This window comes from Bos indicus x Bos taurus, chromosome 12 (genome assembly GCF_003369695.1).
Source record: "Bos indicus x Bos taurus breed Angus x Brahman F1 hybrid chromosome 12, Bos_hybrid_MaternalHap_v2.0, whole genome shotgun sequence".
NCBI lineage: Eukaryota > Metazoa > Chordata > Mammalia > Artiodactyla > Bovidae > Bos > Bos indicus x Bos taurus.
The window spans coordinates 22,703,646-22,720,976 of NC_040087.1; the positions used below are offsets into that span (position 1 = coordinate 22,703,646).

The 17,331-nt window shown below is 40.2% G+C and overlaps 1 protein-coding gene and 1 non-coding gene across 3 annotated transcripts in view; one reads left to right on the top strand and one right to left on the bottom strand.

Annotated features, from left to right (window-relative positions):
• The window catches only part of LHFPL6 (LHFPL tetraspan subfamily member 6), a 227,510-nt gene that overhangs the window by 151,532 nt on the left and 58,647 nt on the right, over positions 1 to 17,331 (top strand). The gene's annotated exons all lie outside the window — the stretch shown is intronic.
• On the bottom strand, positions 2,687 to 2,820 carry LOC113902637. Its single transcript, XR_003513896.1, has one exon. It is a non-coding gene; the product is annotated as a small nucleolar RNA SNORA48 (small nucleolar RNA).

Sequence of the window (17,331 nt, forward strand, 5' to 3'; positions counted from 1 at the left end):
AGAATCCAAATATGTTACATAAATAGCCTTGTTCATGTAGCTTGCCTTCAATTTCTAGCATTCTGAAGTCACTTTTCAACTCTTCTTCATCCTCCCAGCTCCAATGTCCGTGTATTGCACTGCTTTGCATAAACAGAAACAGATGATAGCTGTGAGTTTCCAAAATGGCCCCATTAATATCCCCATTGTTTCACAGTGGGAACGAACTTTGAACCTGGAACTTGTCTGTCCATGAACATGGGATGCTGCCAAGTAGATGTTCATTTGGAAATGATGATAATTATTGGTGCGAAACATCTGATTTCATACCTTGTAAAACAAAGCTTGGAACAGTGGACTGTCATTCACCCAGTGAAATCATCTAAATGACATTGAGAATGGTTTTTAAATTCTTTCAATATGTAGGATCAGTCTTAAAGCTGAAATCTATTTCATCACAGTATGTGTGTGATATTCAGCAGAATCTATAAAGAGTAATTTTAAATTTTTAGCTGTATTTTGCAAAGTCCTTTAAAAGCATCTTTTTAATTGAATTTTAAACCAATAGCAAATGTGATATCCAAGCATCACTTCGGTGCATTTTGAAGTTTTACTTTCAGTGTTTCACCTTTTCACCATGATTGACAACCTGGTGGTTGGGGACATAATAGGAAAATATCACTTGACTTTCTATACTTTCTATGCTATGGGCATCTACACTTGTAATTTAGAATTTCTTCATGATCTGATAGACAGATATTAGATATTGCTACCACTAGCAATAAGAATGTCCTCCTGGCAAAACAGAAATGATCAAGCACAACTGCTTTTCAATTCTACGTCCAAACTGTTTCTTAGTTTTGAGAATTTAAAGACAAGGTATTGCTGTTTCTAAGAACAGCACTGTAGGAAAGAGGAAAGTTCTTTCCAGGACAAAGTCAAGACTACAGAGCAAAAACAGACTGTAGAATTCATAGGAGTTTTTATCTTACCTCTAGCTGTTATTTGCAGCCACATGCCAGGAAAAGCCTCCTTTTCCACCTCTCACCATATTTATGTCCCTCTTTTTATTGAAGTATAGTTGAATTACAATGCTGTGTTAATTGCAGGTGTACAGCAAAGTGGTTAAATATATGCATGTGTGTGTATATATATATATATATATATATATATATATATATACTTTTTCAGATTCTTTTCCATTATAGATTATTACATGATATTGAGTATAGTTCTCTGTACTAAGTACATCCCCTAAGTATCTCTTACAATGAAAGTAAAGATGCAATTCTTTCAAGACTTTCAAATAACCTTTTGAAAGTTTTCTAACTTTAGACTAAGTCCCCTTCCCCTGACTTTTGCTAAGAGTCCTAAGGCATTTTATTCCCTCCCCAGATATCACAAAGCTGGCGTCTCCTGTGAAAGTGAAAGTGTTAGTCGCCTGGTCATGTCCGATTCTGTGACCCCGTGCACTGTAGCCCACCAGGCTCCTCAGTCCATGGAGTTTTTATCTTCTCCAGGCAAGAATACTGGAGGGGGTTGCCATTTCCTCCTCCAAGGGATCTTCCCGATCCAGGGATTGAACCCAGGTCTCCTGCATTCCAGCAGATTCTTTACCATCTGAGCCACCACCTAAGTAAAAAAAAAATCCTGTAATTTTGATGTGTTAAGAAAACTGATGGGATGGATCCCAGTTTCTGAATGGGAACATTTTCCTCTGTGCTTCCTTTAGAGCAGTTCTTTTAAATAACAATGTCTTTAGTTCAGTTCAGTTCAGTCGCTTAGTCATGTCCGACTCTTTGCGACCCCATGAATCGCAGCACGCCAGGCCTCCCTGTCCATCACCAACTCCCGGAGTTCACTCAGACTCACATCCATCGAGTCAGTGATGCCATCCAGCCATCTCATCCTCTGTCGTCCCCTTCTCCTCCTGCCCCCAATCCCTCCCAGCATCAGTCTTTTCCAATGAGTCAACTCTTCACATGAGGTGGCCAAAGTACTGGAGTTTCGGCTTTAGCATCATTCCTTCCAAAGAAATCCCAGGGCTGATCTCCTTCAGAATGGACTGGTTGGATCTCCTTGCAGTCCAAGGGACTCTCAAGAGTCTTCTCCAACACCACAGTCCAACAGCATCAATTCTTTGGTGCTCAGCTTACTTTTCCCCTAATAATGCTAACAACATTAATTACTACCTATAGAAATAACACACAAAGGGTGAATGGTCCATTCATCAAATCCACCTAATGGGGTTCAAGTTGAGGTACAGATTATACTTTGATGAACTCAGGCATACTCTCTATGTTGACTGCATAGTGACCCAGACCATAGTCTTCAGGAACTGCAATCTTTGGGAAATAAGCCTTATTTCCAACGGTGTGGTTTACATGAGTTAGGAAGGGAGCTGCATGGAAACAGTGGGTACAGATTCTAGAGAGTCCAGTTTGAAGGAGGCTTGCCTGATAATATAAAGAAAGGTCCGGGCAGCTGAGCAGGTGCACATGCAGCTGCTGATCCAGATTTTCTAGAAACACATAAGCTATTAAGCTGTGTGTTTTGTCTATAAAACCTCTTTGTGCCTTTGGTCACTTTGCTGCGAATCATTGCTCCATTTTTGCTTCTGTGAAAGAAATATTAACAGCTATTAACAGTTAGAAAATGTACTTGGGTTTTAAATATATCTTTTTTTTCCTTTTCCTTTTTTTTCTTTCCATGTGTCCAGGGAATGAACCAGGCATGGGCACAGAGCAAAAGCCAAACTGGGATAAACAAGGGGTTGTTTTGTCCCTTACTGTTATGAGACAGGTGCCACCAACCAGGTGCCACTCTACCCAGGTCAGGACATTAAATATATCTTTAGAAAACCTTTTAGTTAATCCTAATCTGTCTTGGCAAGCCTCAAATTGGGAAAAGATCCCCAAGAAACAAAGAAAAATCATTTCTAAATTCCTTGTTGGCAGGGGAATGTATTTTTTTTTTTTAATTTGAGGCTGCTATGTGCAGAACTCATAATGATTAAAAATTTCAATAAAAATTAGGATTTAGGAGGAATTATCAACTTAAACCAGTTTGCCCAAGGGATTAAGAATACAGTAGCTTTAGTGGAAGTTAAAAGATTTTAATTAATTTGAGAATACAAACTCAACTCTTACTTCACACACAGTGAATGCAGAATTTATTGGCTATAAAGTTTTTTACTGAGAATTTTTTAGTGCATTTCGTTAAATAAGAATTATAATACTTTTCTTCACTTCTGTTTTTAGAGAAGAGGGTGGGAATACCAAATTGGTTTTGAAACCATTTCATCCAAAGCTGCCTGAAAATGCTCCTCTCTTTCTTTGTTCAGTGATATAAAAGACTTTGACCTCAGATCACTGTGGTCCCAACCAATGACATCAGTCTCAACTCACTGAAGAGAGGCAGTGAAATTATGCTTGTGCTTTGCAAGAAGCAAGATGTCCCAGAGTAGAGAAACAAGCCCTTATTCTGTATAATTTATTCCACATTTAAAAATGTTTGTTCTCTTTTGTAAGCAAGATTGAAGTCCGTATACATAGGAGAATACAAATTGTCTTGGGTTTTATGGGACTAGCTTTTTTTTTTTTAATGGACCATTTTTAAAGTCTTTATTGAATTTGTTACAATATTCCTTCTGTTTTAACGTTTTGGTCTTTTTTGCCACAAGGCACATGGGATCTTAGCTCCCTGACCCGGGATGAAACCTGCACTGCATGCCTTGGAAGGTGAAGTCTTGACCACTAGGCCACCAGGCAAGTCCCCCATGGGACTATTTCAATAAACTAAGTAGATAGATTAGCACACTCAAGACTTAAAATCTATACCTGTTGACAAACTGGACTTAATCCATCTCTTATTTCTAGGGTGGGGGCGGGGGGAAGAGGGGGCAGAGTAGCATTGCTGAAACATTTCAGAAATAGCAGATCTGGAATTCTTGGTTTGGTCATCGGCAGCATCTTACATATCATTAATTATTGGAATCCCTTTTCCACCTTTACCTTCCCAAGCATCTTATGATGAATATGACTGTTCATATGCCATACAGTCTTCAGGGCTAGTTGATCACAGTGGATAGTTTATGTTAATGCCAGAGATAACTGAGAGTATAAATAAGAAAGGCAAAGCTGTTTAAGTTCCCAAAGATGAGACAATTATTGTGAGATTTCTGTGACTAAATCAGATATTTTATTTGGATAACTGAAGAAAATGCATAGCTGCTATCTGGAGCTTTGAGGCATTCTGTCTTAATGAGGGTCTTGAGACATCTATCGTTTAAAATGTAGGATAAGCATCAGCTTATTCAAAGTGATATTAGCTCCTACCATTTTTAATATTCAGCCATGTATATTATAGGGAGATTGCTGGATAAAATGTAAATGCGTTTTATTAAAATTTATTTAATAAATTTATTAAAAATCAGGGGGTAATAAAAAAATAGGCACATAGCCAGTGCCTTTTAACTCCAGTATTAGTTTTGTTGCATCCTTTAAAAAAATCTTTAATCTTTTCCTTAAAACTTTTAGGAATCAGAGTATGTCTAGCCAATCGATTATTTAGCTTTGAATCTATTACACTCCATGTGGATAAATGAGAACCCTTAAATTAATTCGTTCTCTAAGTTCACTGTTTAAATATCCTTGCAGCAGTTTTCCCCAAATCTCATAAAAAGCATAAGCAGCTAATTCATCTTTTGCCCCTACATTATCCAAAAGGAAACAAAATCATAGACAAAACCAGCTATAGTTGAAAAGGACTTGTTCATTTCATTCATTCATTCATTTACTCATTCATTTATTTTGCCATGAGAGGGTAGAAGTGGGCTGCTGGGGTGGGAAGACTAGTCGTGGGCTTTGTTTTGTTTTGTTTTAACTTGAGCTTATTTGGAAAGCTGCTGTATAAAGTCACTGGCCTTCTTTTGAAGCAGATCTGCCAGTGGATTGAGTGCTGCCAGGACTCAAGAATAAATCCTCTTTTTCTCACCCCCATAATGCTCTAAATCTTCGCACAATACTGACTCTATAACTCCAAATCCCATGCCTTCTTCCTCCTTTCTGTCCCTTTCTAAACATGTTCGGGTTATGAATCATATGCAGACACAGGATCTATTTGACGACTGGGCTGGGTTCCTTGTCACCACCTCACTGAATTGGAATGCAGCCCACAGATTCGCCCCTGCGCTGGCCCCCGAGGTCCCCCCAGGCTGGGCGAGAGTTCATTGATGTGCTGAATATCACAAAGACTTAATTCTGCACTGAAAGGTTAAAAAGAAAGGAAGGGGGAGGGGAAAGTAGAGAGGAATAGAGATGAGGTCTGCAGAGAATGGTTTATTCAGCTAATGAACTTTTGCAGAATGGCTAACAAGGAAGAATTTTTGCTGAAAGAAACTTGGTCATTGATACGACTCCTTTCTTCCTTCTGTTTGCCCTTTCGAGGGAGAGGAACGTTAAGAGATGCTAGGGATTAAAAGATAGAAGGGTACAGAAAGATGTGTTTTATAAAAGCAAAGCAAGATCTCTCACTTTGGCTTCAGTTTATGCTTGTAGGAAGGGAAGCCTCTTGTGGATTCCCCCTTGCAGCCCTTGTCTCATCTAATATTATGCAGCGAGCAACTCGGACCCAATTTAGCCTTGTCAATCCACACACAAGTCAAAGTCAAGGGATTCCCGCAGATTCTCTTGCAACAGACACTGCCTTTGGGGAGAATGACTGAGTAGTCAGTCTTTATGGTAAAACACAGTCTCATTCTCCAAAGGGTATGAATAAGCCAGAGTGATTTCATTGCAAAGAAAAGAAACTGATAAGAAGCATAATGAAAAACAACATTGTCTGTTCCAGCTTTGTTTCTTCCTTGAGAGGAGTTTCCATATACCCTTGGGCTTTTCTAAATTTGTTAATAACCTGAGTTCTAGGCAAGGTGAGAAGAAATCTGTAAATGACACTTTAAAACAAAAATGTTTTCACCTTTATGAAAATAACCTCATGTGCTTGTGCAAAACATATTCATCGTTTCAATGCCTGCCTGTGACAAATGTTTATATACCTATTATAGGCAATGAGATTAAAAAAAAAACTGGTACTGGGACTAGCAGAACTGAGGTTTTAACAACTTGAGGAAGTAAATTTGATTTGCATGCCATTTACAAATGATTTCTAACACCCCTGACACCAGAGTTATAAAAGTTTAAAAATTGCACGATGGCTTTACAACTTTCCTGTATTTGATTTATGTTCGCACACACTGTAAAAGAGAGAAAGCTGGCACTTCCTCTTCCTTCTTATAACTAAATAATGCATCACACATTAAGTAGGTGAATCTGGTTCTGCTGTTCTTCAGACTTCTGACTTTATTACCCAAGTATTGAGGTTGTAGGGAAAAGGAGAAAAGGCTGTAGATGGGAGAAGAGAGAAAACCTTTTATTCTCCATCTTTTTGTCCTTTAAACTGTACAGGCACAGGTACCATTATGTAGCATCCCAGCTGGACCGTGTTGATGACCTCTGCCTTCAGTTGAGAAGATGGAGAGTAAGTGAACCGGCCAACTAACGTGATTAACACAATATTCTTTAAGGCCTTCTCCCCCTATTTTTTTCATTTTAGCGTTTTAAGGTTTATTTGTCCATTCAACAAATAAGTGCCGACCGTCTATAATGTGTCAGGCATTGTCCTAGACCTTTGGGTAGATGAATAGAAAAAACAGATAAAGATACCAGCCCCTCGGGGTTGATATTCAAACATAGAATCTTTGTCTGAGTCATAGAGCCTGGTTCTGGTTGTTCAGATTTCCCCCCCAGATCTTTTCAATAGTCATAATCCTAGCAAAGACTTTAGCTAATACTAATTTTTATTTACCGTCTGCACTGTGGTTTATGTTTACTCAATGCTGTACTCTCAGAGGTTGGCACACATATGTAAATGAAAGTGAAAGCATTCATCGCTCAGTTGTGTCCAACTCGTTGCAACCCCATGGACCCTAGGCTCCTCTGTCCATGGAATTCTCCAAGCGAGAATACTGGAGTGGGTAGCCATTCCCTTCTCCAGGGGATCTTCCTGACCCAGGGATCAAACCTGGGTCTCCTGCATTGTAGGCAGATTCTTTACTGCCTGAGCCACCGTGTATGCATAATTTCATCCACTGAACATTTCTTCAACCTACATCCATTCCTTTCCCGTTAAACACTTCCCATGGGCAGTGGAATAGAGAAGTGATATTTGAAAGGTGTTTCTAGTCCTTATTCTGTTAACTACCTAACATCAAATAGGGCTTCCCTTGTGGCTCAGCTGGTAAAGAATCCGCCTGCAATGTGGGAGACCTGGGTTCATTCCCTGGGTTGGGAAGATCCCCTGGAGAAGGGAAAGGCTACCCACTCCAGTATTCTGGCCTGTAGAATTCCATGTACTATACAGTCCATGGGGTTGTGAAGAGTCGGACACGACTGAGTGGCTTTCACTTCAAAATCAAATATCCACTCAAGCTAGGTAATACTGTTTTCTTTTCTCCCCTATTTCTTTAGTGTTTTTAGTAAAGGTCAGGGAGATAAATTGACTGCCAATGGTATACAGTTGACAAGAGTCAAATTCAGCCCTTAGACTGTAGAGCTTGGCTGCTTGTTTTATTTATTGTCCCATTCGCTTATAAATTCATTTAGTCTTCACCCAATAGATTTTTGGATATTGCAAACTATGTACCAGACCCTGACCATTCGCTATGGAGAGCAAGGATAAACCGAGAGCCATGGCCTCTGGAATTCAGTCTGGTGGGGAACCAAGATGCTTCTTTGCAAACACAGTTCAGGACTTAAGTGTTCTTTCAGCTGGTCTTTGTATTCTTTCGAGACTTTTATGGCAAGTTGTCCCTGCCATCAGAGGAATCCACCAGGAACATATTGATTACAGATTTGAGTTGTCTGGCACCTGTGTGCACACACTGCATGCACACATATACACACTTACACACACGCACCAAGATTTCTTTTCCCCCAACTTTGCTGAGCTATTTTTCCTTCTACTGTCTAGCGAGACAATACAGTGATATGCAAGCCTTTCAGAAATCTGACAAGATTCCTGCCCAACTGAATTATTTCATTCTACACTCTGTGTCAGTTCCTGGAAATTAACAATAGACCGTTTCACATTGGTCTTTGATCCCACCAGCTCAGTCATGGTATTTTTCCAGATGTTTCCTCCTTGGGTTGCTATTACAAAAAGCACAGGCCAAGTTGGCCTGTAGCAGGGCTGAGGTATTTGCTTTTTTGCAAAATGACCTGATCATGTGCTACCCAAGGGTTAGCAGAGGGAGACACCCAGACTTTAACATCTGAATGGTCCCTTGAATTATAAGTGTTTTTTAAGAAAAATACCGTGCCCAGTGTAGAGACAAAAACATTCATTTGTCTTGATTCTAGCAACTTGGTTATATTTTGAAAAAAGTTAACATGCTGTTTTCTTTCAGTTTACTGTACCCCAAACAGTCTAACATTGCCAAGAATCTAAATGCCAATAAGCATGGAAAAAACCCTCAACTGCCAAGAGATTATGCCCTTTAGGTGTTTGGGCAGAGATGAGACAAATAATTGGCATTATTATGCCCTTTGTTATGATTTCATAAACAGAAATTTCATAGCACGCTATAGCGCAAATGACAGGAAATGAGCCCACAGCAAAAGGGGCTTGAAGCCTTCAATGTGAAGTTTACTTCATTGCACTAGAAGAACCAGTGACACCAGTGTCCCGAGAGAGAGTCCATAACAGCAAGAGCAGGGACCTTGGGCTCCCTGCACTCCAGTCAAAACTGACCTTGAAGACAGTTTTTTTTTTGCCCCCTTGTGTGGCATATGGGATTTTAGTTTCCCCACCAGGGATCGAACATAGTCCCCTGCATTGGAAGCAAGAGCTTTAACCAATGGACCACCAGGAATCCCTAGGACATTTTTAGATGTACTGAAGCACATGCCCTAAAGTTTAGTATGAGAGAGTGAAAGCAATTTCTTGAAAAATGACAAGAACCAGTCCCTTGATAAGTTCCCACTGAATTTAGTGGCCTAAATTTGACTCTAGAAAGAGTAATGACGATGAATATGTTGTATGAATGTTGACACTTCCATTCTCACAACTGATGCTTATTTCGCTAAGGCTTTCTGATGTGACTTGGGCTAATACGCACACAAAACATTGTTTACTGAGCTTAATTTCTAGGTAGGAAGTACCTTTTTAGGTGCCTATATACCCTATGATCTATCATTCCAGTCCTAGGTATATTTCAGACAGCAATATTTAGCAATATATAGTTATGTGCATGAAAATACATGTATTAGAATGTTCATAGAAGCATCTTTTGTACCAAAGAAAAAAATGGAAACTATCAAAAGACTTATCAACAGTAAAGTGGATAACTTGTAGTATATTCACAATGGCATGCTATGCAGCAATTACAATAAACAAATTACTGTGATGGTCAACCGTATGGATGACACAAACGTCTTACAAACAACGTTGAAGGAAAGAAACCATAACAAAAGAGTCCAAATGTATGATTCCATTCATATCAGTACAAAGTCAGGCAAACCAATCTATTCTGTTTAAAGTTAGGATAATGGTTACCCTTGGGATAGGGTGGTGATTAAAAAGGAGCAGAAGAATGCTTATGAGGTGCCAGTCATATTTTATTTTTTAATCTGAGTAAAGATTGTTGTTTTGTCACTAAGTCAAGGCCAACTCTTTTGCAATCCCATGGAGTATAACCTATGCCAGGGATACTCCAAGGATATCTGTCCATGGGATACCCCAGGCAAGCATACTGCAATGGGTTGCCATTTCCTACTCCAAGGGATCTTCCCAACTCCGGGATTGAAACCACCTCTCCTACATTGGCAGGCAGATTCTTTACCACTGAGCCACCTGGGAAGCCCAAGTAAAGGTTTATGAGGTTATATTGACTTTCTGAAAATTCTTTGATCCATGCCCTTGTGTGTATACTTTTTGATAGGCATGTTAGATTCAATATACTTGTGAAAATGCAAATACTTTTTCACCTAGTAAAGAAAGTAGCAACAGAAAGACTCAGTTCGGACATATGGGTTGGCTAAAAAGTTTCTTGGGGTTTTAACATAGCAGCTTATGGAAAAATCCAAACAAACTTTTTGGCCAAGCCAATACTTAAAAAGAAACATAAATTAGCTCAGAATATGAAGATGGTTGGATGGCCTCACCAATTCGATGGACATGAGTTTGAGCAAGTTCTGAGAGTTGGTGACGGACAGGGAAGCCCGGCATGCTGCAGTCCATGGGGTCACAAAGAGTCAGACATGACTGAGCGACTGAACTGAACTGATGAAGTTTAAATAAAAACTAATTTTGTGACTATTCAAGTCTCATTTTCCTACTTTAAATGGTAGAATATTTTCCTGAGTACACATTAGTGTGGCTATATTTTGTACTTATTACCTGGCTAGCAACTCTTTGAAGAGTTGGCATTAAACACTGTGGAAAATTTTGTGGAATTAAAATGAATAGAAAAAAACATTTTTCCTCCCTAAAATATTCCAAATCTCTTTGATTAGATATTCTCTCTCCCTTCTTTGAAACTCTACAATATTTTGTATTCCTCTTAGTGCTACGTGGACTACCTTGGATGCTCAGTCACTCAGTCGTGTCTGACTCTTTGTGATCCCTATGAACTGTAGCCCACCAGGCTCTTCTGTCCATGGGATTTTCCAGGCAAGAATAGTGGAGTGGGTTGCCATTTCCTTGTATAATACTTAATTTTATAAACCCAAATGTCATTCATCTTTGAATTTCCTATGATATTCTGGAGACAGGCAGTGTGGGAATAAGATTAAACAAATGTGCACCAGTGGCCAACTGCATGGGTTCAAGACCCCTCTCTGTCCCTTATCAATGGTATACATTTGGGTCAACACGGTCTCTCTGTGCTCCTCTCCTTATTTATAAAATGGTGGGGGATATTGTAGCATCTGTTTCCTAGGGTTGTTATAAACATTAAAAGAATTTAGTGCATAAAATTCTGAGAACAGTTCCAGACACACAGTTCAGTCATTCTTAGCTGCTATTTCTGTCAGGGTATTATGATTCCTGTCACGATTCCTAAATGAGAAAAAGGAAAGAACAAAATTCAAAAGATCTAGGAGTAGACCAAGATTCTGTCTGCTAATTCCCAAACACAACTTTCTTTCTCAGCTATTCTGCAAATACAGCGTGTTGATCACTTGTAGCTAAATGTATGCAAACTGTTCTCAGTTAGTCTGGTCATGTACAATTATTAGGTTCTTTTGAGAAATATTGACAGTCTCCTGATTCAGTTACATAGGCTTTTGTTGTTTAGCCGCTAAGTTGTGTCCATTTCTTTTCCACCCCATAAACCGCAGCAGGCCAGGCATCCCTGTCCTTCGCTATCTCCCTGAGTTTGCTCAAACTCCTGTCCATGGTGTCAGTGATGATCCAACTATTTTGTCCTCTGTCATCCCCTTCTCCTCTTGCCCTGAATCTTTCCCAGCATCAGGGTCTTTTCCAGTGAGTCAGCTCTTCTTATCAAGTGGCCGAAGTGTTGGAGCTTCAGCCTCGGCCTTCCAATAAATATTCAGGGTTGATTTCCTTTAGGTTTGACTAGTTTGATCCTTTTGCTGTCCAAGGGACTCTCAAGAGTCTTCTCCAACTCCTCAGTTCAAAAGCATCAATTCTTTGGTGCTCAGCCTTCTTTATGGTCCAACTCTCACATCCGTACATGACTACTGGAAAAACCATAGCTTTGACTATATAGGTCTAACCCTAACCCTAACGCTTCCTGGAGCCAGATGTAGGGTAGGTAAATCAAGAGAGCATGGTAAATCAACTATACGTCAATAAAATAAATAAAATGTTAAAAATTGAATTAGGGTTAGGGTTAGGGTTTGCACTGTCTGGGTTTGTCATGGCTTTTCTGAATAAGTATTAGGTTCTTTTATAGAAATATTGACAGTGTCTCCTGATTCAGTTACGTAGGCTAAACTGTGTTAATAGTCCCAAGAATGCATAATGGTTGAAATGCAATTAAAATTTATTCCTCACTCCCATTATGGTCCAAGTAAATGTTACGTGACAGCTTCCCTAGGATGACTCAAGGACCCAGGCCCCTTTAATGCGGGTACCATTCCCTGAGCCTCAGCTACCCCTGTATCCACCTGACAGAAGGAGGAAAAGAGCCCAGAGGTGCTGCACTGATTTTTTAAAGGCCATGATATGCCTTTCATGGCCCACATTATTACTCTCATATTCCTCTGACTAGACTTCAGCTGATGCCTAGTCAGCTGATGCCCACATCCAACTGAAGGTGGGCTGGCAAACCTTATTGAAGTGTGTGCCCCAGAAGGGGAAACTGAATTTTGCAAACAACTGGCTATGTTTGCTAGGATTTAGAGGTAGGTAAGGGTTTTAGCGGAGAAGGCGATGGCAACCCACTCCAGTACTCTTGCCTGGAGAATCCCAGGGATGGCGGAGCCTGGTGGGCTACCATCCATGGGGTCGCACAGAGTCGGACACGACTGAAGTGACTTAGCAGCAGCAGCAAAGGTTTTAGCTCTCCACCTGATGGCCCCCCTACAGACATAGCAGCATAATTAGCACAGTTTTTTTTACTAGCACATATATTTACTAGCCATCAGGCCCTTACATGACAGTGCCTTTTCTGTAGTTCATCTGAATCCCAGCTCTCCATCCTTTTAGGTGTTTCTATCATGGCTGATGTGAAGGAATGTATCCCCTTGAAATAAACACAACATTATTCTAGGTGTTAAGTCTAGCCAAGACTTCAGCTAACCTGAGAGATGGATTTGGGCACCCGAAGTGCTGTGAATCCTGCCTGGGTATAGCACTCTTCTGGAATCAAGTCACAGGAGCCAGTTCAGAGAGTATACCCACCATAGCTAAGTAGATTCTTCTAGATTCTTCTACCATGCATACCTAAGAATGAAGACTGTCTCTCTCTTCTAGCCAATCTGAATACCTTGAAGCACCAGTCATTTCACTAACAGAACCCCCACCTCTTACATCCATTTTGTCAATTATAAAACATCCTAAGGTTAGTAGACCATAAAAAAGGCTGAGCACCGAAGAATTGATGCTTTTGAATTGTGGTACTGGAGAGGACTCTCCTTGGACAGCAAGGAGATCAATCAGTCAATTCTAAAGAAAATCAGCCCTGAATACTGATTGGAAGGACTGCAGCTGAAGCTCCAAAACTTTGGCCACCTGATGTGAAGAGCCAACTCATTGTGAAAGACCCTGATGCTGGGGAAGATAGAAGGCAGGAGGAGAAGGGGACGACAGAGGATGAGATGGCTGGATGGCATCACCGACTTGATGGACATGAGTTTGAGTGAACTCCGGGAGTTGGTGATGGACAGGGAGGCCTGGCGTGCTGCGATTCATGGGGTCGCAAAGAGTCGGACTTGACTGAGCGACTGAACTGACTGAACTGAAACATGTACAGCCCATGCAAAAATGTTTATTATAGGCAAGAAAACATTATGAAAAATAAATTTAGCCTTTTATTCAAATATCTCTAAGACACTCACCTGGAAAGGTTTCCCTGTAATATACAACTTATTTGTAATTCTTTGATTTAATGTGGAATAAGTGAAATACTGCATGCTGATTGGAAGCCGCGTAGCTGTGCTATGCTGTGGGAAAGTTATTGTCGATTCCTGCCATTGTTTTTTTATTTTTTTCCTTCAAAGTTTAGTAGGTGCGTCTCACTTCTCTCAGGGCTTCCCTGGTTAGTCAGATGTTAAAGAATCTGCCTGCAAAGCAAGAGACCTAGCTTTGATCCCTGCGTCCAGAAGATCTCCTGGAGAAGGGAATGGCAACCCACTCCAGTATTCTTGCCTGGAGAATTCCATGGACAAAAGAACATGGTTGGCTACACTTAACAACGAACACTTTGACTTTTCACTCTCTAAAACTTTTAACTATTTCTTCCCAGAAGAGAAATGCAAGGCATTAAGGCAAATTTATTGGGTTCAAGATCCATTTGCTTTTCAAAACCCAGAATCAGTAACTGAGTTAAACTTGGTGCCCAAAGAAGAGAATGAGTGATCGCAGCTCAGTTCTTCATATACATTGAAGCATGATTATGAAACATGAAGTTAATCAGCATTGTGGATTAAGATAAAGGAAGACTTTCCTTTGCTGAGTCAAAAGAGTGTCATGCTATTATTACTATTCACAGCAACTGGTTTGTGTGAACTAGGGTTTTCAGTCTTAACCCAGTTAAAAACCAAGGAGAGGAATGGATTGAATGGTGCAGCAGATTTGCAGGTAGCATCATCTTCCTGTGTTCCAGACTGGAATGAACTTATGAACAGGCAGGCACACTCATCACGTTAAATCTTACCTGGTGTTTGTTCTTGCCTTTTGTATTTTGTGATGGGCTTCTCAGTTGGCTCAGCAGTAAAGAATCTAACTGCCAAATCAGGAGCCGCAGGAGATGCAGGTTCGATTCCTGGGTCAGGAAGATCATCTAGAGGAGGAAATGGCCACCCATTCCACTGTTCTTGCTTGGGAAATCTCGTGCACAGAGGAGCCTGGTGTGCCACAGTCCATGGGGTCACAAAGAGTTGGACACAACTGAGAGACTGAGCATGCATGCATGCACATTTTGTGATACTTTTCTGTGTTAAGTATTAATGTAGCATTGTATGTGATAAGTTTATGTTTTTATTTTTGTTATATTTACACACTAATAGAATCATAATGTCATCTAAAAATAGATTCATGGGGCAACAATGATTTCCTGATTCAATAACCTTCAGAAAAGAAGGAAGTGAAGAAAATGTTAACATTCTCCTGAGACTTTGCTCTCGGAAAACATCCCAAAGCCACTATGCGCTGATTGATCATCCCAGCGGGGTGTCCTCTGAGTGGTTTTGTACAAAATACTTGAGTTTAGGTTATGCTACATGGAGCCACACCTCTTTGAGATGTGGGAAGTGTCTGTTTGTGAATGTTATTCATCCTTTTTTTTTTTTCCCCAGATATAGGAGAATTCTTATCTTTCAGGATGATTTTTTTGTTAGTTTTGTGTTCTTGTTGCTGATGAGAGGTGGGAAAGTTCAGTGTCTCTGAAATGATATTTGAAGTGATATTTTCTAGCTCCTTAACAGAGGGTTCATTTCTAAGTTGTAATGTTTGTTTTTAAGTGCCGTGGTGGGGTTCCCAGGGAATACTGGAGACCACCCTACTGTGCTGGGGGCAGTTATCTTCATAGTCTGTGGTTTTCACCATGGCGATGGGAATAGAATTTTCAGCTCTTGGAGCTCTTCTGCATTCTTAAGTAAGCTTGCATAATACTGCTGGGGACAAAGCAATTGCCTGCTTGAAAGCCACGTGAATGAATAAATTTGGTCTCGGGATTTTTGAACTGTTGTGAAAGACTTTTTGTTTCTTGACTTCTTTCTTTTTCAAAATCACAGAAAATGTTTTATTCAGATGATATCCTTGTTAACCAAAATGTGATGTGTTATTCAGGTAGGTAGACAATTTTAGCACATAAACCCATAGATGAAATTCTTGGGTATCTGAGCAATGATTTCCAGTCTGTAAAAATCTTTTAAGAATTTTAATCTTAAGTAGAAGTTCCCATTCTAGACATTTTTTTGACACTTGGTACTGAGTAAGCTTCAGGACAGGATTCTTTTGTTGGGAACAGAAATGATAAATTGTCTAGAACCTGGCTTAGGGATTCTGCCGTACTATTAAATAACATTGAGGAATGTTGAGTTATTCTTTTTCTAGAAGATGACTAATGCCAAAAGAAACCTATTGTTATAGAACAAATTATTTTGGATTGTTTTTCGACTTTTTGTTGTTGTTGTTCACATTATTTCTTTTCTAACCAAGTACCAGTTTTAAAGACCATTAGCCAAAGATCCTTGCGATGTTTTATCCAAATGACTTAATGGTTCCTTTAGGAAATGTGTGGAACTATTGTGTACGTTGAACTGTCATGTTGTAAACAAAAGTGAGGTCTGGCTGCCCAATAAAGAGGCCAGGTTGGTGGAAAGGAAAAATTGCTTTACTTTGGATGCTGGCGACCAGGGGATGGGGGAGCTGGGTGGACATCTGTCCAAAGCCCGACTCTCCCCACATCCTGACAATCAGGGAACAAGAACTTTTATAGATGGAGGGAGCAGCATAGTCAGCTCTGGCAGTCATCTTGAAATTCATCTTCAGTGTTCTGACCAGTGTCATCTTGATTGTTCTAAATACAGTTAATCTTCAGTTCCAGGGTTGGTTTGTTCCCATTTCCTTGAGGCCAGTTCTCAGAATTGTGGTAGCTCAGGTCTATAGTCCAGAGAAGGCAATGGCACCCCACTCCAGTACTCTCGCCTGGAAAATCCCATGGACGGAGGAGCCTGGAAGGCTGCAGGTCCATGGGGTCGCTGAGGGTCAGACACAACTGAGCAACTTCACTTTCACTTTTCACTTTCATGCATTGGAGAAGGAAACAGCAACCCACTCCAGTGTTCTTGCCTGGAGAATCCCAGGGACGGGGGAGCCTGGTGGGCTGCCGTCTCTGGGGTTGCACAGAGTCAGACACGACTGAAGCAACTTAGCAGCAGCAGCGGCAGCAGCAGGGCTACAGTCTGGTCATCATGTAGTTAATTTCTTCCACGTGGTGAGGGTTTCAGTATAAGGCAGCTCACAGGATGAGGCTCAGAATATTATCTGTAGCTCTTGAGAAGGAACTAAAGGTCCTTGACTTTGCTCAGTGAGTACATTATTACTATTTGGTCTCCTTTGACTGTTTTCCTTTGTTTCTGTATTTTCTCACTTCTCTGGTTAAATTTATTCTTTGGCTAAATTGTTTCCATAGACAGAAGGCAGGCTCGGGGACATGGAGTACAAGGACCATAAGACCCTGCTCCGTTTCAATGTTAGATTGTGTATGGTGGAAGCTACTTAGTAAGGACCACTTGGTCCAAAAACATATATGAGTCTCCAAAGTGCATCAGGGCTTAGAAGAGTATGATAACAAAAAATGCCCATTGATGCCAGTCATGTATAATATCTCAGTGGTTCTCAATTTGGAATAGAAAGTATTTAGATATCAGGTGAAATAAACTCAGAAGATACGTCTTGCAGAGAAAACCTACTTTGAATTATAAATCAAAAACCATTTTGGCTTATAGATCTAAGTGATGTTGTGAAAGTCACCTGCTTCAGACTACAAATTCCTCATATTTTAGGGTGCATTAGGTCACTTTCCAACTATGGAACACCCTAACTTTCATTGTTGTGATGGGCTTTTTATAAAACAATAAGGCTAATTGAGGTGGAATAAGACAA